The following is a 23041-nucleotide window of genomic DNA, read 5'->3' as shown; positions in this document are numbered from 1 at the left end:
ACCCAGCACAGCCAAATAAATATACATGTTTTTAAAAGACAAATGAAATATGTTCCGTGAATTAAAAAAAAAGGTCTTTAAACTGAAACACACATAAGACAAAGTTATGTACGGTGGTTATGAAAATGTGACCAGGGGTTCGCAGGAGCCTAGCCCTGTATGTTCCAGAGGAGCAATGGCCCAGGATTTGCTAATTCAGTGTTAACGGTGACTTAAAAAACTACCACCAGTAATGAGTGTCAACTGTATTATAAAGCAAAAGGAAGCAGTGGTGGTCTGGTAGTGAAGTTGCCAAGCCCTACTCCAGGGCCCTTCTGTGAGATGGTGACGTCTCCCTCACTGCCAAACGGGAGCCACTTGCCTACCCTGCAGCTGGCCATGTCCCGCCACCTCCTTGGGCACGTTCCTTAACTCTGTTGCTTCTGCGTGCTCACCTGTAAAATGAGGATCACACGTAGTTAGTGGAGAGACAGTTGTGTAGCCACCCCCATCCCCCAGGTGCCCAGCACTTACTCATGCTCAGTTGGTGTGCCACCTACCACGGTGTCACCTCCAGAACAACGATCCTCTCTCTCTCTCACCAGCTGTCTCAGCCCTACTTTCTAGATGGTGACACAAAGGCTCAGAGCAGCCCTACAGCTTGCCTGGAGTCATGTAACACAGAAGAGGCGGAGTTAAGTTTCCAATTCAGGGTTCGCTGACTCCGAAGACTGGATTCTTTCTACTAGGTGAGTCTTCTTGTTCTTTCTGCATCTTTTTTTTGCTGAAAAAAAACCTCAACACTGAGACAGAAGAACACAGGGCCCAGGCTTAGCTATTAATTTTCTGTGGAAATAACACTTTTTTGAGTGTTCTCTCCTGAATCTATATTGAAGATATCGACTAAAGTAGATTTATTTCAGGAGTGAAAAAATAAGAGCATAAATCCTCCCAGACCCAGGCTTCGAAGGGCTCCAGCCTAATCCCAGGAACCTGTGAATATGTGAGGTTGTGTGGCAAAGGGCAATTAAAGTTGCAGATTAAATTAGGGTTGCTCGTCAACTGACACTAATGTAGGGAGATCATCCTGTATTATCCATGTGCCCAATGTAATCACAAGGGTCTTTAAAGGCGGAAGGAGAACTTAGAGGCAGACCACAGAGATGCTGTCGGTTCAGTTGTGGACCACTGCAATCAGGCAGATATGGCAACAACGCGAGTCACACAAACTTTTTGGTTTCCCGGTGCATGTAAACGTTATGTTTACACTGTACTGTAAAAGTCTATTGAGTGTGCAATAGCATTATGTAAAAAAAAAGGTATATATCTTAATTTAGAAATGCTTTATTGCTAAAAGTGCTAACTATGATCTAAGCCTTCAGCAAGTCATAAACTTTTTTGCTGGTGGAGGGTCTTGCTTGGGTGCTGACGGCTGCTTACTGATCGTGGTGGTGGTTGCTGAAGGCTGGGGTGTGGCCATGACAATTTCTTAAAATAAGACAACAAAGAAGTTCACTGCATTGACTGACTCTTTCACAAATGATTTCTTCGTAGCAAGCAGTGCTGCTTGATAGCTTTTTCCCCACAGAACTTCTTTCAAAATTGGAGTCAGTCCTCTCAGACCCTGCCACTGCTTTATCAACTGAGTTTATGTCATATTCTAAGTTCTTTGTTGTCATTTCAACAACCGACTAAGTTTACCATCTTATATGGGAGTGGTTCGTGGTGCCCCAAAACAATTACGATAGTAACACCAAAGATCACTGATCACAGATCGCCATAACGTATATAGTAATGAAAAAGTTTGAAATATTTCGAGAATTACCAAAATGGGGCACAAAGACACATAGTAAGCAAATGCTGTTGAAAAAATGGTGCCAATAGACTTGCTCTGTGCAGGGTTGCCCCAAACCTTCAACTTGTAAAAAATGCAACATCTGCAAAGCGTAATAAAGAGAAGCACAATAAAAAAAAAGGTGTGCCTGTCATCAAGATCATAGACACAAGTAGTGGTGTTTGCCAGGGGCTAAGGGGGAGGAGGAATGGGGAGTTATTGTTTAATGAGTATAGAGTTTCAGTATTGCAAGATGAAAAGAGTTCTGGATATGGACGTTGGTGATGGTTGCACAACAGTGTGAATATACTTAGTGCCACTGAATTGTACATTTAGAAACGGTTATATACTAAACACTACTGAACTGTACACTTTAAAATGGTACATTGTATTTATGCGAATCATATCTCCATTTAAAAAAAAGAGGTCCGAGACAGAACAATCCCTTTTTCCTGTCTCTGGGTTTGATACATAAGGGTGTGAGGCCTGGAGCTGCTGCGACCATTCTTGCAGCCATGAGGGACACTGGTCACACAAAGAGAAGCCAAGCACAAAGACGGGAGGCCCCTGAAATAACTGGCCTGCTCCCGACTTCTGTAATGTGACGTAGTGGAGGTCCTGACCGTGAAAGCCAGTTCCTAGGCTTTTCTGTTCTTTGTAGCAGAGAGCATCCCTCCAGAAAGTCCTGAGCACCCTGTACACCATCAGGGGTCTCTCCTACCGGAGAAGCAAATCTCACTCCCAGTGGCTGGGAGGAAGTAACATGTTCTCTTTGTTTTTGATTTCGTTTATTGGTTTTGGTTTTTTTTTTTTTTTTTCTGTACGCGGGCCTCTCACTGTTGTGGCCTCTCCCATTGCGGAGCACAGACTCCAGACGCGCAGGCTTAGAGGCCATGGCTCACGGGCCCAGCTGCTCCGCGGCATGTGGGATCCTCCCAGACCGGGGCACGAACCCGTGTCCCCTGCATCAGCAGGCGGACTCTCAACCACTGCGCCACCAGGGAAGCCCTCTCCTTGTTTTAATGCTGCTGTGTCTTCTCCTCTGTTGCTCCTCCCCCACCCACACTCTTCACCCACCAAGGGCCAACACTGCCTCCTTGGTTGTCCTTTCTGCACCCCCTATGAGCCTCTGTTAAGCCCCCGATACAGCACTGGCCTCAGGGATTAGAGGTGACTAAATGTCCCTCTGCTCCCTTCCTGGGCGGCAAGGCCTGGGCCTGATTAATTAGGCCTCCTTGCAGAGCTCAACACAGGCCCCAGCACTTAGTGGATCCCCGGGAATTGCTTATTGTGTTGATCACAGAGGTGAGAGTGACTTAGTCAAAGTGCACGTGATGAGATAAAATCAGCCTTGTTAGCAGGTGGGGAGAAGAAGGTTGGGCAGTAGCAGGAGCCCCTCCTGTTCAGGCCCTAAGGCATGACATCTCCACGCAGCCCCTGAGGTCAGCGTTACACATGAAGCAGGGAGGCTCAGACAGCTGGGGTCACGCGCCCGAGTCACACACGCTAGCGAGCAAGCTGGGACTCAGGCACAGTTCTTGCTGACTCTGAGCTCTAAAAAAATAACAGTAACAGCTAACCCGTACGTAGTCGCCACTACTTGCCAAGCTCTGCTTTCCCTCGTTTGCCCTCCTGACAGCTCTATGAGGCGGTGGTGTCATCAGCTCCGTTGTATGGAGAGTAGAAATCACCCAGCAGGTAGGTGGCAGAGCCAGCACTGGAGGCTGGTGGAGACTCCAGAACCCCTGCTGTCCCCACCTGAAGTGTCCTGGTTCTAGGTCAGGACCTGGAACTTTCAGAGCCTGAGCGGGAGCTGGCCATCAGGTAGCGGTGACAGTGACAGGGACAGGTTGTTGGCCAATCGTACACCCCAGCCCACTGCTGGCTCTGGGGTGGGTTGTGTGGGCCTCACTGTCTAACTGTAGGCTGACATAACCCCTCTGGTCCTTGAAACCCGACAGCCCTGGGCTCTGCCTCTAACCGGCTCTGGGACCCTGGGCACACTGCTTCCGACCTCCGAGCACAGCCTCCTGGAGGTAATGTGTGCGTGCAAGGCGGGGTAGGGGTCAGGAGAAAACAGGGACAGTCCAAACAAGCTCCCTGATGGTGGCTGTCATGCTGTCACTGAGTCTGCTTCTTCCTTCGGTGGGCCAAACAATGGTCCCCATTCACATTTGCCTGTGAATACGCTACTTTACACGACAAAAGGGACTTTGCAGCCATGATAAAGTTACAGGTCGTGAGTTGCAGAGATTATCCAGGATTATCCTATCCGGGTGGGCCAATTTTTTTTTTTTTTTGTGGTACACAAGCCTCTCACTGTTGTGGCCTCTCCTGTTGCGGAGCACAGGCTCCCAACGCGCAGGCTCAGCGGCCATGGCTCACGGGCCCAGCCGCTCCGTGGCACAAGGGATCCTCCCGGACCGGGCACAAACCCACGTCCCCTGCATCGGCAGGCGGACTTTCAACCACTGCGCCACCAGGGAAGCCCCGGGTGGGCCAATTATAATCACACTGAGCCCTTAGAAGAGGAAGAAGAAGACAGAGAGTCTGTCGGAGAACCTGGAGGACAGAAGAAGAGGCAGGAGAGACTCACGAGAGAGGGCCTCAAGCAGGCATTGCTGGCTTTGCCGCTGGAGGAAGGAGCCTCTGGAAGTCGGACTTCGGTCCCGGCCAACAGCCCACAAGAAAATGGGGGCCTCAGTCCTACGACCGCAAGGAACTGAATTCTGCCAGCAACTCAGATGAGCTGGGAAAACGGACTGGACTTCCAACTACTGTGAACTGTGAGCTAATAACTTTGTATTAAGCCTGTAAACTTGTTGTAATTCGTTATGGCAGCAATGGAAAATGATACTCTCCTCAAACTCCCTATCCACTGGAGTGAGGGTTGGTTCTCATCTTGGCCTTGAGTTGATCCACAAGCGTGGGGCCGCCAGCCCTGTTCTCCTGAATCAACGTGCAGGATCACTTTCCGTGGTCTCCAGCTGGAAGGCAGGCAGGACGGTAGAGCCCTGCAAAGGCCAACTTCACTTGGCTCTGTGCCCAAAATAAAGCTCTGGATATGTGTACTTGTTTAAAAAGAAAAAAAAAACAACAAATGCTGACCCACTTTTTCCTGACTGCTCTGGCTCAGACATGTCCCTCTAAAAGGCAATTTATTTCCAGTACACGCTGTTCCCAGGGCTGACATCACAACCTCAGCTGGAAGGAGGAGCAGTACTTACGAGAGCTCTCGGGGGCTGGCATCCAAATCTGATAATGTAGCAAAATTCTGCAAAAAGCTGGTGTTTTTTTAAAAAACTGCATCAGCCTGGCGATGGAGGGGCTGGGAGTTTGGCCCTACTTAGAATCTCCATCCAGGAGAAATGCTCGAGGCGTCTGGGCCCTGGAGCTCCAGCCCTCCTGCACAAACCCTGGCAGACCACAAAGCAGCAGCGTGGCCTGGCTTACAGCAGGGGTGCACCCTTGCAGCCTGACATGGGGGCTGCTTTGAGGGTAGACAGCCTCCCTTGGGAGACCGGGCCTTCCCAGTGGCCACACGTCTCTGAGCCACACAATTGACTAAAACATCATAAATATATTATCTAGGGCTTCCCTGGTGGCGCAGTGGTTGAGAGTCCGCCTGCCGATGCAGGGGACATGGGTTCGTGCCCCAGTCCGGGAGGATCCCACATGCCGCGGAGCGGTTGGGCCCGTGAGCCATGGCCTATGAGCCTGCGCATCTGGAGCCTGTGCTCTGCAACGAGAGAGGCCACAACAGTGAGAGGCCCGCATACCGCAAAAAAAAATTTTTTAATAAATATATTATCTATTTTGATAATTATTAAATTAATATAAAGGTAAATTTTATTGGAAATATATCTCTTATTGAAATAGATACTTTTAAGTTATTTTATGGACCTACAAATATTGATATTTATTGTTTGCTTGAATGGGAGAGATTATGCACCAAACGTATCCTGAGTTTTAGCTCTTGTGTGTAAGTGCTGAGACTCTTGTTCACATTAATGTAGATGGGAATAGAGAAAATTTTGTTATAGCAGTGTCTCTCAATTCTCCAAACTTTTATAACAAAAATCAGATGGTGATATAAGATCAAAAATCATTTTGAGTGATTTTCAACTAACAACTCAGCAGGTCTTCCTTTGATTTTGCTGAAAGAAAGCAACTGAAACAGTTAATTTGCAAAATGATTTGTTACCAAGTTGTTAGAATCATTCATGTTCTTAATTTCTGGGCAGTATGCTAAAAGTTCAAAATTCAAGGCAGTAATACCAAGAATTAGCACATGACGCTTAAATATACTTGTTACTCTTTTGCTTAGAGGCACCTCGTTTAACCCAACATGCTCAGAAGAGGCTGGGAAAATGGAAGTATTGTTAATTCCAGTTTACCTTTGCCAAGGTAAAAAAAATTAGTATACATTTACAATACCCAATGATATTTTGGGAAATGGTAATGAAAATAATCATCTTGTGAATCTGAATAATGGTCTTGAAAATTTTTGTAAGGTAAAAGTATGTATGTCCAAATGTAACATTGATTTGTCAAAAGCAAAAGGAAATCTTTGTTTTTTTCAAAAGGAAACTTTTGATCTCTTCCTCCCTCGTTGAAATCATATAAAATATGCAACTGAGTTATAGACTGAGCTGCAGGAAAGTGAAAATACTCACAAATCCTTTCTCATTGCTGAGAACAGTAAAAACGGAGGAAGAGCTTCATAGAAGATTGTTTTTTCCCAGCATGCTTTTTACACATGTCGAGGATTCTAATTGTAAGGAAAAAATGTCCAAATTTTAGATATGAGGCAGAGAGATTACTGTGTCCTGCTGAGTGTTTTGCAGGGTTAGTCTGGTGGTGTAATCTGGGGGTTTTATAAAGTTGTAAGTGTAGGCATTATATTCTAGAAAACTGATTATGATGCAAGATTCTTGAGCTATAGCAAAGCAAATGAATATTATCCTAGAGAGATGCAAATGAGAAGATTACATTCCAAGACTCATAGCTTTATTTTGTATTCATTTTACAGTCTTATTTCTTTCAGGGAATAATATATTTGCTTCTCTCATAGCTTTTTTTTTTTTTTTTTTTTGGAAACAGCTTTATTAGCCTGCTGTTTCCTTCATTAAGGAGTTGAGTTTAATACGGGTTCATTTTATATATTTGTTATCAATTTTATTGAATACATTATTGCATACACTAACTGCCCATTTTAGAAGCAGAATTCAGTGAGGTTTGCTAAATGTATATACCTGTGAAACCACTGCCACAGTCAGAGTATCAACCCAACCACCGTCGACCACCATCAACCCAACGAATCTCGGTGCCCCTTCCGAGTCAGCTCCCGTCTGGGCCCCAGGCAACGCTTGATTAGATTTGCCTTTTCTAGAGCCTCCTAGAGATGAAGCCACTTACTCTTCTGTGCCAGACTTTCCTTTACCGGCAGGTCTAGGAGAGTGTCAGAGCGGGTCCCTGTTCAGTGCTCTCTAGTATTCCCATCTCTCTGCTGGTGGAAAAAGGGTTATTTCCTCTTTGTGACAATTATGAATGAACCGCTGTGAACATTCATGGACATACAGTTCTGTCCTACTTCCTCAGAGGGGAATTGCTGGGTCATATAGTGCATGGATGTGTGTGGAGTGGGAACTGTCAAACCTTATTCCAGAGTGTTTATCCCATGTGACATTCCCACTAGCAATGTTTCTCTCCTTACTCTGTCTTTTGTTATGTAGAGGGCCCCAGCTGGGGAACCTAACGTGGGTAGAGGAAGATTTTTTTCCCCTCCTTTCCACGTGCACACGTGGGTGGGGAGCCCAGGAGCTCACACACAGCTTTGTGGGTTGGCTGCCCCTGGCTCTCTCCTTTCCATTTCCCGTCCGCTCAACTCAGTGACACTGCTGGTCTTTGAGTGACCTCTCTCTGCCATGGATCAGACCTGGACTCCCGACACAAAGCTCAAGTGGCCCCAGAGCTGTGACCTCATTGGTTTCTCTTCCATCAGGACACGGTCCTGAGCTGGCTGTTGTCCAATGTCTGAAAACCGTTTTCTTTCTCCTCCCAGTTTTCTAGTTGTTCACGGCAGGAGGGTCAACCTGGATACTGTTCTTCTCCCTACATTTGTTTTTCACCTTTTCAAAATTATACTTTTACATAATTTTAAGTAGATACACAGTTAAGGCATGGGGCTTTGCCGTGAAATTTGTTGTGTGGTGAAATTAATATCTCCACTTTCGATATTATCTGCAGTTTCCCTCTTGGCTCTCACAGACTCTCCCTTAGGGGGGAAACGAGATTCTGTGCTTCACTGCATATGGAGTCTGAGGTGGATCAGTTTTAGGAAAGACTACGTGTGGACATTGGGACTTTCGGTGGGGAAAATGAGTTCCTTAAAGCAATGAGACAGTACGTATAGTCCTTAGAACAGTGTCTGTCATATTTTAAGTGCTCCAGAAATGGTAGCTATTATTAGGACAATGCAATAAAGGAGCTTTACATTAAAGACTGCCTCCTTTGTAGCACGCTACTTATTCCTTGAGGCCCCTGGGATCATTATGTTATCCTTTTTTTTTTTTAAATTAATTAATTTATTTTTGGCTGAGTTGGGTCTTCGTTGCTGCGCACGGGCTTTCTCTAGTTGCGGCAAGCGGGCTTCTCATTGCGGTGGCTTCTCTTGTTGCGGAGCACGGGCTCTAGGCATGTGGGCTTCAGTAGTTGTTGCTCCTGGGCTCCAGAGCGCAGGCTTATTAGTTGTGGCGCACGGGCTTAGTTGCTCTGTGGCATGTGGGATCTTCCCGGACCAGGGCTCGAACCTGTGTCCCCTGCATTGGCAGGCGGATTCTTAACCACTGCGCTACCAGGGAAGCCCCGTTATGGTATCCTTGCCAGCCCAGGGTTCTGATCCAAGCTTGCTTTCCTGGGCTGCGGCCCATATTCCATTATCATTTCTCTTTTTACTCATATAACAGCCTTCCATTGAAGTCCTTACCCCGTCCCCGTCCCTGTGTTGGAGTTGAAACTCATAGAACCGTGAGTGGGTCAGATACGAGAATGGGGTAGAAAGTCTCAGGACAGAGAGATGCAGAGGGGGTTGAGGAAGCCCCGAGGACAAAGGAAATTCCTCTGCTTGGGGAGTCAGGGTGGCTTCGCAGAAGATGAAGGACTGAAATTAAAATTCGAAGAGTAGAAATTTGCCAGATGGGCATGGTAGGGGAGAGAAAGAGCAGAGTATCTGCAAAACTCAGAGGCATGGGAAGAATGATGTTCAGAAAACGGTAGCAGTGCAGCCAGGCTGAACCACGGCATGAGGGTGGGATCGCAGAGGGTGAGGCTGGACTGGCAGGCAGGGAGCAATTTTTTTAAACAACTTTATTGAGCTGTAAGTCACATGGCACACATTTCACCCATTTGAAGAGCACAATGCATTGGCTTTTAGTATGTTCAGAGTTGCCTGAAACCATAGGAAGCAATTTTTTTTTTTTTGCGATACGTGGGCCTCTCAGTGTTGTGGCCTCTCCCGCTGCGGAGCACAGGCTCCAGACACGCAGGCGCAGCTGCCATGGCTCACGGGCCCAGCCGCTCCGCGGCATGTGGGATCTTCCCGGACTGGGGCACGAACCCGTGTCCCCTGCATCAGCAGGCAGACTCTCAACCACTGCGCCACCAGGGAAGCCCATAGGAAGCAATTTTTGAAGCCTCTGTATGCTCCTATTGAAGGTGGCCTTCCCAGGACTTCCCAAAGTGTCTTTTGGGGGTTGTGTGGGTGCATAAAGTCTAGGGGAAGCTGGAGCAGTGATGGATCCAGGCAGAAAAGAAAACAGGCAGCAGTCCTTGTGCTGAGCAGATCAGAGCTCCGTCAGGTTGCCTGTGGGTCATGATGGGGGGGAGGAGGCCCCCTGCAGGTCCCCCACCATGGACCAGAGCTTCTGTAACCTGGGGCTGTGTCTTAATAGTCAGAGCAAAGGGGACTGTAAAATACTGAGAGTGTGGCCCTGGAACAGGCTGAGGCTCCCAGAAGTCCTGCTTTCCTGACAGATACCAAATGGAGGCCAGGTGCCCCAGAGCTGATTTGGGAAGTGCACTGAAATGAACACTTTTCAAGAAGTTCTTAGTTTTCTTGTTAAAGGTAGTCCTTTTTTTTTAATGGGAGACAGGGACTTCCCTCGTGGTGCAGTGGTTAAGAATCCGCCTGCCAATGCAGGGGACACGGGTTCAAGCCCTGGTCCGGGACGATCCCACATGCCACGGAGCAACTAAGCCCGTGCGCCACAACTACTGAGCCCACGTGCCACAACTACTGAAGCCCGCGCCTATAGCCTGTGCTCTGCAACAAGAAAAGCCACCGCAATGAGAAGACCGCGCACCACAACGAAGAGTAGCCCCCGCTCGCCACAACTAGAGAAAGCCCGTACGTAGCAACGAAGACCCAACCCAGCTGAAAATAAATTAATCAATTAATAAAAAACAAAACAGGGTTTCCCTGGTGGCACAGTGGTTGAGAATCCGCCTGCCAATGCGGGGGACATGGGTTTGGGCCCTGGTCTGGGAAGATCCCACATGCCGTGGAGTGGCTGGGCCCGTGTGCCACAACTGCTGAGCTTGCGCTCTAGCGCCTGCGAGCCACAGCTGCTGAGCCTGTGTGCTGCAACTGCTGAAGCCCGCGCGCCTGGGGCCTGTGCTCTGCAACGGGAGAGGCCACTGCAGTGGGAGGCCCGCTCACTGCAACAAAGAGTATCTCCCTCCTGCCCTCCCGTCGCTGTTCGCCGCAACTAGAGAGAGCCCGCATGCAGCAACAGAGACCCGATGCGGTCAAAAATAAATTTAAAAAACAACAAAAAGACAAAAAAAAAAAACGGGAGAGAGTCTCTAGTTTAATGTCAGGAATGGAAAACAAACAGGTCAGAGATGGGTGGAGGCTGATTTTAACCAGTCAACTTGTGTGGAACAGTTTTTTTATGAGCTGCCCCCAGTGACTGTCTGGATGAACGGATGAAAGGAAATTGGTCTGCACATACAGGCTGTTCTTCTTCCCGGGCCGCGGGAGTAGCTGCTTTCCGAATCTGGCTGTGTTTTCACAAACACATTTCAAGGCCACACCTCCAGTGTTCTCATTCAGTACCTTTGAGTCAGGCCAGGAAATCGTGGTGTGTTTTTAACGGCTTTGAATTCTTTTGGAATTCTCTTTTTGATAATTTTTAAACAACTGCAAACTTAATTTTCAAGTACAGTACAAATACTTTATGTTCCTTAACTGCTTTAGCGTAAGTGGCTGCCCCAACACCCCTAGCTGAGTGTGGATTTTCCACAAACGAGGACCTTCCCTTGTAGCCCCACAGGCAGCCATCCAAAGTGGGAAATTAACATCGGTACATTATTACCACCTGATCATCAGGCTCCGTTCAACTTTCACAGCTGTTCCAATTTTTTTTTTTTTTTTTTTGCCGTACGCGGGCCTCTCACTGATGTGGCCTCTCCCGTTGCGGAGCACAGGCTCCGGACGCGCAGGCTCAGCGGCCATGGCTCACGGGCCCAGCCGCTCCGCGGCATGGGGGACCTTCCCGGACCGAGGCGCAAACCCGTGTCCCCTGCATCGGCAGGCAGAGTCCCAACGACTGCGTCACCAGGGAAGCCCTATTTATGACTTCTGTGTGTCAAATATTACAGCATTAAAGCTAATTTTTTTTTTTTTTTTTTTGCGGTACGCGGGCCTCTCACTGTTGTGGCCTCTCCCGTTGTGGAGCACAGGCTCCGGAGGCGCAGGCTCAGCGGCCACGGCTCACGGGCCCAGCCGCTCCGCAGCATGTGGGATCTTCCCGGACCGGGGCACGAATCCGTGTCCCCTGCATCGGCAGGCGGACTCTCAACCACTGCGCCACCAGGGAAGCCCTAAAGCTAATTTTTAAAAGGAAAGACTGAGGGCTTTCTTGGTTGGCGCAGTGCCGCTGAGCCTGCGCGTCCGGAGCCTGTGCTCCGCAACGGGAGAGGCCACAACAGTGAGAGGCCCGCAGGTCATAAAGAATAATATAACTTGGGCTTCCCTGGTGGCGCAGTGGTTGAGAATCCGCCTGCCGATGCAGGGCACACGGGTTCGTGCCCCGGTCCGGGAAGATCCCACATGCCGCGGAGCGGCTGGGCCCGTGAGCCATGGCTGCTGAGCCTGCGCGTCTGGAGCCTGTGCTCCGCAACGGGAGAGGCCACAGCAGTGAGAGGCCCTCGTATCACACACACACACACAAAAAAAAAGAATAATATAACTTGAATTATAATTACTTGGTATGTAATATATAACATATTTCCAATTGGATTATTATTTATTACCTTATATGTAACATATAAGGCATACAATGTAGTGTCATATACATAAATTGAATTCTCAAGAATTAAGTCACTGCCAATTTAGCTAAATCTCTTTTGTGAATTCCTTTCTCATATCAGTCTACTCTGAATTTGCCCAGAACTGACTGACCCAGGCTCACCTGACAAAGTGACAAAATCCCAGGTCTTGGTGAGAACTGTTGAGGCCATCCTAATTTACACCAGACACGGATGTTTTCCCATAGTAGCTCCTTAGCTTGTTCCGGCATCTGGTGGTCACACATGGGATTGCAGCTACCCATATGTTACCCTTCTCAGGATTTTTCTTTCCCTTTTTGAATTTTTTTCCCATTTAAACTTAAATTTGAGATGTAAGATCCAATTTTAATAAATTGGATATACTATAACTTACAGTTACAAGTTTCTGGCTCTACAAGTGGCCACAATGCATTGGTGAGAACTTATAATTTTTCAGTCTTTGTTTCTTGGGGTGTTTGTGTGTGTGTGTCTGTGTTTGGGGATGTTTTTCCTTTGTTAATTCTAAAAATTTACTGCTAATATGTGGCAGGCACTGAGGTAGATGCTGGCAGGAAAAGAATAATCTGGATGGCAAATTAACCTAGTGCTTCTGATTATACTCCATGAAACTGGAAACCTCTTGCATGTGCATTGTTTGAAATGTAGTAAATAGTAAGTTACAATCGTGACTAGGCTGTTAGGTAATCATTCTTGAGATATCTGTGGATGTTAAATTCACTGGTGAAAGTTTGATGAAGAATAGGTTATTTATGCAATTTCAAAGTATCTTCAAAAGACCCACAAGTTACTTATTAATTACAATGGGAAAAAATAGTAACTTTATAGTGGAGAAACTCGGCAGACTGCACATTAACCAAGGGAACAAAGTTAACATCACAAACCAGACAAACCAACCTCATGTGTCTCCTGAGATGATACACTAAGGACTTACATCACTTCTGTGGTCTGTTTTGCAAAAAACACATAACCTGAATCTAATCATGAGAAAGCATTAGACAAACTCAGAATGAGGAACGTTCTACAAAATAACTGAACTGTATTCTTCTTACATATTAAAGTCATGAAAGACAAAGACTGAGAAACTGTTCCAGATAAAAGGAAACTAAAAAACATATGACAACTGTAACCTGTAATCCTGGACAGGGGAAAAATAGCTATGATGTGCACAATTGGGAACTATTTACCTAGAGAATGATAAAACCAATGAGGCAAAAATGTAAGTAATTGGTGAACATGGATAAAGTGTGTATAAGAGTTCTTGTTACAGTTCTTCGTGCTGTTTTTCTGTGTTTGAAATTACATATAAAAAAGTTAACCCAAAAAAGTGTTTCCAAAAGTAACAAGCTCTTTAATGACAAAGAACTGGTCTCTTTTAAAATGATTTATTATTTTTCATTATGAAAACAATGTATGTATGCTTTTTATTTTATTATTATGATTTTAAAATTAATTTATTTAATTAATTTAGTTTTGGCTGCGTTGGGTCTTCGTTGCTGCACGCGGGCTTTCTCTAGTTGCGGTGAGCGGGGGCTTCTCTTTGTTGTGGTGCGCGGACTTTTCATTGCGGTGGCTTTTGTTGCGGAGCACGGGCTCCAGGGACGCAGGCTTCAGTAGTTGTGGCACGCAGGCTCTAGAGCACAGGCTCAGTAGTTGTGGCGCAGGGGCTTAGCTGCTCCACGGCATGTGGGATCTTCCTGGACCAGGGCTCGAACCCGTGTCCCCTGCATTGGCAGGTGGATTCTTAACCACTGCGCCACCAGGGAAGCTCCTGTATGTTTTTTAAAGGAGAAGAAATATATAGAAAAGTTAAAAGAAGAAAAAGCATTAATCACCCACAGGTCTATCACAGACCAACGCTGCCTAGGAAGATTGTTTGAAAGGAGTGCAGTTTCATGGTGCAGGGATGTGCTAGATGGAGGGCATTCTGGACTGAAGGAACAATATAGAAAAGACAGGAAAGCGTGGAAAGGCACGGCTCAGGGGAAAATGAGAAGACAGCATTTGGTTTGCTTTGAGGTGGGGAAGCTGGGGCTAGAAAACGGAGATGAGTAGGTGCGGTAGGACTTCCCAGGAGGACCAGTGCTGGAGGGGGAGATCGTGCAGGTCCGATTCTCCCCCGGGCCGGGGTCCACTATGCCTGGCACATGGCTGGGGCTAATGAAGGAGTGCGCACGAGGCAGGCCCTAGGTCCCTTCCTGCCCCGTAGCGTCCCCTCGCGGCGACTGCCCCGCCTGCTTGCTGCTCGCCATCTTCACTCCGACGCCTGCGGGCTGCTGATGCAATCGGGAAGCAGGTGCACGGCTCGGTTTCCAGGGCAACAACAGCCGGGCCTCCATCCTTCCGCTCGCACTCGTGCGTCACTTCCGGCCCCTCGCCGCCAGTCGCCGCCGGCCTGTGGAGTGGTTGAGGTTGGGGCTATTTCTCTTCGTCTAGTTGGGGCGCTGTGCTGGGGATGGTGTTGGCAAAAATTATTTTTCGGTTCTGCGGGAGGAGCTGGTAGGGAGGCAGGTGGAGCTTAGTCTCCGTCCCCCAACCAATCGCTTTCAAATCCGTTCCGTGAGCGCAGCGGGGAGAGGGCGTCTCGTCGCTGCCAGACCTAGAGCATGCGCACTCGCACCGAGGCAGTCTCGGGGATCCTGTGTTCCGGGATTTCAGGGCCGCCGGAGGGAATCGAGGGGGCGGGGCAGCGGGGGGCGGGGTGGGCGAGCGAAGGCGTTGATTGGTCACTAGGAAGCTCGGCTGTGGAGCCGCCGTGGACCCCTGCGGCGGGCTCTGGGGTTTCATTCATTCACTCACTCATTGAATGGATAGACTCACTCAGCCTTCTCGGAGAGTACGCGGAGTCTGAGCTTGTGCTAAGCGCTGGGGATTCGGATCCCACGATTTGGTTGACACTCTGCGGTGTCCCCTCCTTTCTTCCTGTGCAATCTTATCGCGTCTCCTCTCCATTCAAGCCTAGTGTGGTGTACTTCTTGCACAGGGAGGTGACACCCGGCCTCTCTTACTGCAGGCACCTTTCCTTAAGGGTCCCCATCCCTGAAAGCAGCCGCTGAACACTGGAAGGTCTGAGGTGGAATTCTGGTTAGCCGCTCAATTACTGAGGCACTTCCACCACTTGACATTCACCTCTGAAAGAAGAGTATAGTTATTTTAGGAGGGGTTGTGAGGTTTAAAATGAGCTTTGTTGGTTATCTTGGAGTTGAATCCCTGCTTTGACCCTGATTAACCTGTATGACTCTGGGCCATTGCAGGGAGGCCTGTGTCCAGCACTGGCTGATACTCAGGTCTGGCTAATTTTTTTTTTTAATTGAAGTACACATAGTTGATTTACAATGTTGTGTTAATTACTGCTGTACAGCAAAGTGATTCAGTTATACATATATACTTAAAATATTCTTTTCTATTATGGTTTATTATAAGATATTGAATATAGCTCTCTGTGCTATACTGTAGGACCTTGTTGTTTATCCATTCTGTATATAGAAGCTTACATCTGCTAACCCCAACCTCCCACTCCATCCCTCCCCTAAACCCCCTCCCCCTTGGTAACCACCAGTCTGTTCTCTATGTCTGTGATTCTGTTTCTGTTTCATAGATAGGTTCATTTGTGTCACGTTTTAGATTCCACTTATAAGTGATATGGTATTTGTCTTTCTGACTTCACTTAGTATGATCATCTCTAGTTGCATCCATGTTGCTGCAAGTCATGTTATTTCATTCTTTTCTGTGGCTGAGTAATATTCCATTGTATATATGTACCACATCTTCTTTATCCATTCACCTGTTGATGGACATTTAGGTTGTTTCCATGTCTTGGCTATTGTGAATAGTGCTGTTATGAGCATAGGGGTGTGTGTATCTTTTTTTTTTAATTAATTTATTTTTGGCTGCATTGGGTCTTCGTTGCTGTGCGGGGGCTTTTTCTAGTTGCAGTGAGCAGGGGCTACTCTTCGTTGCGGTGCGCGGGCTTCTCATTGCAGTGGCTTCTCTTATTGCGGAGCATGGGCTCTAGGCGCGCGGGCTTCAGTAGTTGTGGCACGCAGGCTCCGTAGTTGTGGCTCACGGACTCTAGAGCAAAGGCTTAGTAGTTGTGGCGTGTTGCAGTTTTCTTATGACAGGGCCGAAAGTAAGCTCATCACCCGAGATGAATTGTGCCGAAACACAGCAGTAGAGGGCTGCCGCTTGCTCGGGCAAAACAGCGCCGTCTGTCCTGCTGTGGTAGCTTTTATTTAAGCATTATCTATGTTTACATTTTAAGACTTGTTTTCTTAACATTCCAAAAATGCCAAAGCAGCAACATATGCTTTCTTGAAGACATGCCGTGCTTCGTCCTTGAGCGCAAAAGCAGCACAAGGACATTGCCTTGTGTTTCCATTATTCTGATTATACTGAAGTAGCACAAGGACATTGCCTTGCGTTCCCACCATTCTGATTATACCGAGGACATCTCATGGATCAGTGCCCAAAGCACTCAGTGCTTATTCGCAGGGCCTCGGTTTGCCGGGGGCGGGGGGGGGGCGCTAAAGCAATCAGGACTGTTTGCAGTTCCGGCTTATTCGCCAGCCCCCAGTTTGCTGGGGTGGGGATGCGGCTCATGGGTCACGTCTCCTTTCCATGTCCTCAGTTATTCCACTACAGTGGCGCAAGGGCTTAGTTGCTCCGTGGCATGTGGGATCTTCCCGGACCAGGGCTTGAACCCATGTCCCCTGCATCGGCAGGCGTAATCTTAACCACTGCACTACTAGGGAAGCCCTCTTTTTGAATTATAGTTTTGTCTGGATATATGCTCAGGAGTGGGATTGCTAGATCATATGGTAATTCTATTTTTAGTTTTCTGAGGAACCCTCATACTGTTTTCCACAGTGGCTATACCATCTTACATTCCCACCAATGTAGGAGGGTTCTCAAGGCTGGCTAATTCTAAGGTGAAGGATTTAGTAAACCTAAACCAAACTTTTGGCTCCAGATCTAAAGCACCCTCTTCAACTGACATATTGTTAATAAAATTGACTTGTAAATATCCATTGTCTGATTCTTTTGTCTTATTTCTCAATTGCTCCACACTCAGGAAGAGAAAAAAGGAGTGTTACTGCTTAGTCCCCTCCATTAGAACAACCTACCTTATAGGGCCATTGTGAGATTATATGAGAAATGTGTACCAAGCACATTGTACTTTACCTGCTGGGTAAATGGTAGCTACCAGGATTTTGTTATTTTGAGGGAATAGATGTGAAAGCCCTGCTCAAGTGGCTGGCTCTTCATGGTGATAAATAAGCAAATCTGTTCCCTATTGGCTTGGGCACTAGAAAGCCCGGGTGAGACATGGCCCTATGGAGAAGTATCCAAGTGGACTGCATGGTAGAAGAGAGCCCTACAACATGGAAAGGAGTAAGGAAACCTTTATAATACTGTTGGTGGATCAGAAATCCTAAGAGGTGATGGGCTTTGCCCAAAGTGGGGTGATCATATGACCCAACCAGAACACTTTTAGCCAGGACAACAGGCATAAACTGGGATTGTCCGAGGCAAATCAGGATATATGATCACCCTATCCCAAGGCCATACAAGTAGCACTTGAAAGAATTGAAACGGAACTTAGATCTATCCCACTCTGTCTCAAAGTGGTTTCTCATACTTGCTTTTATTAATCCTGAGAGTGACCTTATGGAAGTGATTATTCCCATTTTATGTGTGAAGATATTTAAGTTATATAGTTAGTGAGTAATGGAGTTTATGCTCTGACCTGCACTTTTGACTGGTTTCAGCGGTAATTCTCAACCCCACCAAGCCTCTTTGGGCATTGGTCTTCATCTTTGAGATTGCATGCATGATTGGATGTTTCAGGGAAGTAGATTTGCCTTATGAGAGAACTTTCTAACAGGGCTCTGTATCATTGTATGAAACTTTCCACCTCTGTTAGGATTTTTTATAGAGGGGTTCTGGTGTGGGTGTGAGGTTGGACTTGATGATTTTAGATGTTCCTTCCAATCCAACTTTAAGTGTCTAAAACTCCTTGAGAGCAGGTTTAGTATATTCGTTGAATTCTCAGCATTCAGAGGAGATGCTCAGGAAACGTTAAAACTATGTAAGCAACATAAATCCAGAAGCAAGATATACCTGGGACAAGTCTGGACACCTCCCTCTGATGGCTGGGGGGCTGTGGCTAGCCTTTACATTCTCTGAGCCTCAGTTTTCTCATTGGTCAGAATGCAGAGTAGTCTCCTCTCTCCCTCCCCCACAGATTTGCTGGGACAATAAAATAAATTAATGTGAGTACATTGTAAACAGAAACATTGTACAAAAATAACAATGTTTCCTTTTGCCAGCTTTCAATCTTGCTTTCCAAATTGCTTCTCTTATCCATTTATAGAGAGAATGAGAACAAAGGACTATGGAAAGAGCGCAGGCGACACAGTCAGACAGCCTGGGATTTGAATCCTAAATAGCACCAGCCACTTGTGTGCCAAGTGGAGTGTTCTTTCTGGACCTCAGCGCTAAGAATAGCTACCTTGTATCGATCTTATGAAGACATCATGTGCTAAACAGGGAGCTCTATTCCTGGCACTTAGACCTCCATAAAGGGTGGCCTCTTTTAATGTCTGTTTTCTGTGTTCTGTAATTGTCAACCTGTACTCTCAGCGCCATGGAGAAGCCACCTTGGGCGGCTTTTTGTAGGGTCCTGGAAGCGTTCTCTCTTAGCCTCTGGGCACCTGTGTTGAAAATCCTTCCTGGCTGTCTTGTGTGCTGGAAATCCGTTCCACCTGTTTTGCCCTGAAGATGTGTTCTGTTTGTAATTCATTCCTACTCTTTGGAAAACAATTCAATAAAAACTCATTTGCTTTTCCACTGGCCCAGGGCAGGTATGAGGGATAGCGTATTATTATTTTATAAAAAATATATAAATAGTAAAGTCATAAAACACCACTGGTCACAGAGCAGAGAGTCAATAAATGCTGGAGTAAAGTAAAAGTGATGGCTCAGTTTTTTCCATGGCTGCTGTATTGGCCGAACTATTCCTGTCCACCATTACACTTTTTTTTCTTATTTAGAGAGAAATAACATGCATATGGTAAAAAAATTAAAACAGAACACAAAAATACACAAGGGAAAGAAGGTCTCCCTCATCCTCTGTTCTCTCAACCCTCTCTGGAGATGCCACTGTTGACAATTACTTGTGTATTTTTCAAACATGCTATGCACATTCCAACCTATGTATGTGAATTCCTTTTTAAGTTTTATTTCTTTATTTTTAAGCTGGATAACCCCTTCTGCCCCTACCTAGCAAGCTGGGCTCTGGAACTAAGGACAGCTGTCCCACACCAGGGGGCCTATTCGGAGCCCTAGACGGGACGCCCAGAGTCAGGAGTGGGTTTCCAAGGAGGAATGGGGACCAAGCACCAGCCCTCGGGCAGTCTGCTTGGGGCTCAGGCTCTGACCTTCTACTTCCCGGCCCCGCCCAGCCCCTGTGGCCTTGCACATAAGGCATGCCCTGGAGACAGGCGGCCTCAGTTTCTCAGCCTGTAAAAGGGGAACTTATACTCTCCCCAAGGTAGTTCAGAGCACTGGCGACAACGCCTGCGGCTGCGCGACACGAAGCCCGGCTCGGCGCGAGGGCAAGGAGTGTGATCCCGTGGTGGTTTTGCAAAGGCCTGGGCTGGAGGGCTGCACCAGGGAGGTGAAATTTGAGCTGCGCGCCTTGAGGGCTTGGAAAGGCTCGCGGAGGCAGGAGTGGCATCTCCTTGGGGGTGCGCGGCCCCAGGAGCCAAAGCTTTTCTTTCCTTCTCAGCGGCTCTCCTTCCCCTTTTCTCCCTCTGGGTCCCTCCGTCTCCTTCCTCCTCCCTGTCCCTCCCTGCGACCATCTAGCTCCCTCCACTTTTCATCACTCCTCTCCTCCCCCTCCTCCTTCCCTCGCTTCCCCGGCGTCTCTTCCAAAACCGGGAGCGGATCCCCGGCCCGGGACGGGCCCTGCGCATGCGCAGGGGCGGTGCCGGCTCAGCCGCTGGTCGGAAGCTCCCGCTCTGAGCCGGGGTAGCGTCCGAAGAGGCTACTCGGCCCTGCCGCCCGCCAGGCCGTTGGCTCCGGGCCCGGGGGTCCGGCTGTGTAAGTGCAAGGTGGGGGGCTCCCGGGCAGGCAGGGTGTTGGGTCGGCTGCGGGAGGGCTGTCCGTGTGTCACGGCGCTCGAGGGCGCCAGCCAGCGTGTGTCCCGCCGAGGGGCTCGCCTCTGCCCACACCTGCTCGGGCCACTTGCCCCAGCCCCGTTACCCTTACCGGAGCCCGGCCACACCTGTCCACGGCCGCGTCCGCACCTGCCGAGGGCCCGGCCCGCACCTGCCGCCTCTCGGGCCCGGCCCTAGCTCTCCTTAGCTCTCGGCTGTCGTCCCCTTCCCCTCTTCCGCCCGCGGGCCCCCTCCGCCCGGCCTCCCTCTGCTCGGCCCTTTGACCCCGGGCCAGCGGGTCTCGGGACCCGGCTGGGGCCGGCCTCCGGGCGGCGCTGCAGCCCGCACCCCCGGCCGCCTTCCCCACCCCGCGGTCCCGGGAGGCCCTCTTCTCTTTTTTCCTTCTCCTCCTCTTTTCGTTTCAAAGTGTCTCAGATCCCGCTCGGCGGCGGCAGGCGCTGATTCCCGGGGATGAGCTCCCCGAATTGCAAAGTCCGGCTTCTCCCGGCCAAGTCTCGGGAAGAGAGAGCACAGTGCCTGCCTTGGTCTCCTCCCCCGGCTCATTTGCCCCACGTGAATGCCCTTTAACACGGAGTTTTCTGGTGTTCGGATGGGGTTCTTATGGATTTCACGTGTTTTTATAGAGAGAGGGATTACAGTGTTGAAAGCAGGGCTCGGTTTAGTTAAAGATGAGTTGAGGGTATGAGGCTGTGACATCCTCCATCCTCTCCCCGCCCCAGTTTAAACGCGACTGGCGATTTTTAAAACGTAGTTAATTGTCGTTTCCTAGTCCAGCCCAGATAGTATTCCTTAACACGAAATAGCAGCACTAGAGGCATGATATTGGAGAACCAGGAATATTGCAGTCCTAAAGATGTCCTGGCAAGGTTTTTTGTTTTGTTTTTCTTAAACTGTGGGACAGTCCAATAGTATAGAAGGAAAAATAGTTGTCAAGAAATATTTTATCAAATAACAGCGTTATTGAGATAATGTTCACATACGATGAAGTCCACCCGTTTAAATTGTACATTTCAGTGGTTTTTAGTATATTCACAGTTGTGCAACCATTATTATTCCAGAACATTTTCCTCACTTCAAAAAGAAATTCCATACCCGTTGGCGGTCTCCCCTCCTGCAGCCCGGGGAGCCACAGATCTACTTTCTGTCTCTAAGGAGTTGCATATTTGGGGCACTTCATGTAAATGGAATCATACAGTATGTGGCCTTTTGTGCCTGGCTTCTTTCACTTAGCATAACGTTTTCAAGGTCCACCCATGTTGTAGTAGGGTCAGTACTTTGTTCCTTTTTATGGCTAAGTAATATTCTATTGTTATGGATAGATCATATTTTGTTTATGCATTTATCAGGTGATGGACACTTGCGTTGTTTCCACTTTTTGGCTCTTAGGAATAATACTGCTATGAATGTTCGCATACTAGTTTTTGTGTGGACACGTATTTTCAAATCTCTTTGGTATATACCTAGGAGTAGAATGGCTGTTTATATGGTAACTCTATGTTTAACTTTTTGAGGAACTACCAAGTTGAAGAAATATATTCTTGATGTTTTAATCTTTGTATTAGATTAGTCTCAGACACCAGAGGTGGCTCAGTGCCAGGGCTTATTTCATCAGATTCTTTCTCCCTTGAAGAAAGTAGTGGAAAAGCATGGACTCTTGGAACCTGGCTCCAGTTTACCCCTTACAGATTAGGAGACCTTGAGCAGCTGACTGAGCCTGGTTCCTCATCTGTAAGGTTGAAAATGGGAATGCTTGTTTCTTAGGATTGTTGTGAAGTCTAACTATGATAAGTTGTAAAGTGCCCAGTGCAGCCCTTTTCCTACCTTATATATGAGACAAATTGCCCCCCGTGGTACTTGCATATTTTGAATCTGGGGCAAAAGTGAACAAGAAGTTTGCTAATACTGAGCTGCCTCAGGGAAAAACCCTTGCCTGAGGTTGTAAGGTTTACTGAGCTGTGGCATGGAGTTGATTGCTGGTCTGCTTTTCAGGGCCTAGTTGGAACTGGAAGGGACCCAGAGGGGTCTTTTAGTCCAGGGTGACTTCATTGTTTAGATTTCATAGATTGGTAAGTGCTAAAAAGCTGGAGGGCCAATCATAGGCTTGTCAATTTTTATTTTTGCCCAGATAGAATAATGGAAGAACAAGCGCCATCTCCCCCGCCCCGCCATTGTTTTATAAAAGCAAGAATGTTTGGGAATTCCCTGGCAGTCCAGTGGTTAGGACTCTGTGCTTTCACTGCGGTGGCCCGGGTTCGGTCCCTGGTCAGGGAACTAAGATCCTACAAGCCGTGGGGCGCAGTCAATTAAAAAAAAAAAAAAAAGACTTTTAACAGCAAAAGACGAGACAGTTCATAACCTAAAAATAAATGATAACAATAGTAGTTAATATTTATAAAGCACTTACTAAACTTACTTTAGTTTTATGGGAAGCTTAATATACATTGTTCATATTTTTCTCATTTTACTTCAGAGTAGAGAAATTGAACACCTCCTGTCCTCAACCTGTGTCAGACCCACAGGCCACCTGTGCACCTGTAACACACTTGCCTTTTTTGTGCATCAACTTTTTTGCTTATAGAAGAGGGGTGTTGGCAGGGGCAGTAGCATAATCTCCTGATAGATGAGAAGGGTGGGGGCCAGGCCCTGAAACTAGCCAACCTGCTGAAAAATGCACCGTAATTTTGAAGTTCGACCTTCT

General features: G+C 47.6%; 1 protein-coding gene across 5 annotated transcripts in view; it reads left to right on the top strand.

The window, feature by feature from the left end:
• Positions 1–711: 711 nt before the first annotated feature.
• Positions 712–23041, top strand: part of TRAPPC9 (trafficking protein particle complex subunit 9) — a 526641-nt gene continuing 504311 nt past the window's right edge. For 4 of the 5 annotated variants that reach the window (XM_060127570.1, XM_060127568.1, XM_060127569.1 and 1 more), the window contains exon 1: positions 712–728. The gene's annotated coding sequence lies outside the window, so the exon portion shown is untranslated. Of the gene's footprint in view, positions 729–20138; positions 20267–23041 lie in introns of those variants that run through there. The other variant, XM_060127566.1, reaches the window with a different exon arrangement.

This window comes from Lagenorhynchus albirostris, chromosome 17 (genome assembly GCF_949774975.1).
Source record: "Lagenorhynchus albirostris chromosome 17, mLagAlb1.1, whole genome shotgun sequence".
NCBI classification, from domain to species: domain Eukaryota; kingdom Metazoa; phylum Chordata; class Mammalia; order Artiodactyla; family Delphinidae; genus Lagenorhynchus; species Lagenorhynchus albirostris.
The sequence above is the reverse complement of the archived record's forward strand: the minus strand, read 5'-3'. Positions and strand labels throughout refer to the sequence as shown.